Here is a 2,262-nt window from a genome sequence, read left to right as displayed (position 1 = left end):
TGTACACTGTGTTTCCTCAACAGCCTCAGCTGCCTCCTTGAGCCACACAAGTGTGTCTTTAACTTTATACAAATGGATCTCTCTTCTTTTTTATTATGAGTTAGTATATGATGAAAGCAAGTTTTGCTAGGAGTATTTATAGAAAGGAGAGAGACCTCTGTAGGCTGGAAGCTTCCATGGAAAAACTGGTAACTGAGACTTTTTTCCCCCTTCCTGTCTAAATAAATGCACTTCTCCTACACAGGCAAATATTTTAAAGTGTATTTTCAAGAAAGCTTCTGGAAAAATGGAGAGGGGGTGGGGCAGCTGCTTCCTTCTGAGGCCCATTTGAAAGGGGCTGTTGAGGCAGGAAGAAGGGGAGGTTGAAGGGGGAGGTTGTAGAGAAGCCTGTTCCAAGACCCCTGACCCCTGACCTCTGACCCCTGGCCATTGTGAATGGATCTCATGCTGGGATCTCACGCTGTCATGGGAGAGAAATGCCAACTCAGGTGATTTCCAGACAAAGCATAGATTCCTGGGATCATAAGGAAGAATGAAGGAAGGGGGAGGAGGGAAGGAGGGGCTTTGGCACTGCCCAGGAGGAGCAGATACCCAGATCTAGAAGAGGATTTCTGGAGATGGGGTGTGTGTGGTGGGCGGGGGAGAGGGGGGGTTATGAAGAGCGCCATGGCCTCTGGAGCAGGGGCTGGTGGGGAGGGCTCTTTGGGAGGTTCTGAATGCAGAAAGGGTACCTGGGCTGGTATTGACAGCCATACAGCTTGCCAACGTGGCTGGGTATTGGGCCATGCCCTCCTGGACAGGTGCTCCCCGCTTTCCTTGACTTGCAGGACAGGCGCACAGCTCTGCTCCATGCAGCATCCTTTGCCCGCAGGGGCATCTGCATGGGTGGGCTTGCTCAGGATGGAGTGGTTCTCTTCCAGCTCCAGTGGGATAAGAGAGAATTTTCTAGCAGCCTCACTTGGAAAGTTGCTTGCTGATGGCCCTGTCTTGATGACTATGGTCATTTTTTTTTGTCAGTCCTGACTCCAAGTCTGGGCACTGTCCTTGGGCTATATAGCTCAAGGCTAGTGTTCTACCACTTGACCCACAGCTCCATCTCTGCTTTTTGGGGCCTATTTGGAGATAAGAGTCCCATGGGCTTTGCAGCTTAGGCTGGCTTTGAACTGTGATCCTCATATCTCAGCCTCCTGAGTAGCAAGGGTGACTGGCATGAGCACTGGTGCCTGGCTGTGTCAAGCACTCTAATGAACTATAGGTCAGACTGATCAGGGAGTGCAAACCCAAAGTGCCTACAGTGTACAAGGCTTCTTCCCAACTGATCAGTCCTCCTGCCACACAAGAAAGGTAGATCCGATTATCACTCTCACTTTACAGATGAGGTAGCTGAGGCTCAGAGAGGTTAGGGGACTTGCTCCGGGTCACACAGGACTATGGAAGCAGTCACATCACTGAATTCATGTGACCCTGCCTCTGGAGGTGCTTCTCTTAAGGGGAAATTCCACCTTCCCAGCAAGTCCTCTTTCTCAGTAATATGTCTTCTTCCGTTTAAGCCATATGCCTTGCCTCCTGGGTTCCTTGCCCTTGCCGTGTCATGCACACCCACAGGTTCATGCCACCTTGGGGAGCCGCGTGCCCTCAACCAGCCTAATTGCTGTGTGACTTTGAGTCGCTGCAGAGCCTCTCTGGGCCTCACTTTTTCCATGTGCAGCTCAGGGGGAAGCCCCAGGTACATTTATTTATAAACCGGAGGTGTGGAGTGGGGCCTTCGGGTGGTGGTGGTAGCAAAGCCTCAGAACCCTCACCTGCAAACCACCCGTGCCTGGGCCAGGCGCGTTATGTAACTGGGGGCTCGGCGGCCTGCCTGAGGCTAGGGAGGGGGGGCGCGGGGCGGGGCGCTCCTGGCTATTCCGGGCGCCTCTATTTTTAGCTCCATTGATGAGGTTGCGTCGGCCGCCGCCGCCGCCGCCGCCGGGATTCCGGAGACGTCAATGAGCGCGCGCGTCACGGTCCCCGCCTGCCCGCCCTCCGGGGGAGGCGCGCCGGGGCCGGGAGGCCGCGCGGGCGGGCGGCGCGCCGGGGGCGGGGGGCGCGGGCGCGGCCGGAACCGCGGGGCGGGGGGCTCCCCGGAGTGGGGGCGGGCGGCAGGGCGTGGGGCGCGCGGGGCGGCTGCCGGAGCGCGGGGCGGCGGCGCCAGCCCGGGACCCTCGTGGGGTCCAGGCCTCGGCCCCGGCTCGGGCATGGGCTCCCCCGGGTCGCTGAGCC

Source organism: Perognathus longimembris, chromosome 1, assembly GCF_023159225.1.
Source record: "Perognathus longimembris pacificus isolate PPM17 chromosome 1, ASM2315922v1, whole genome shotgun sequence".
NCBI lineage: Eukaryota > Metazoa > Chordata > Mammalia > Rodentia > Heteromyidae > Perognathus > Perognathus longimembris.
The sequence above is the reverse complement of the archived record's forward strand: the minus strand, read 5'-3'. Positions refer to the sequence as shown.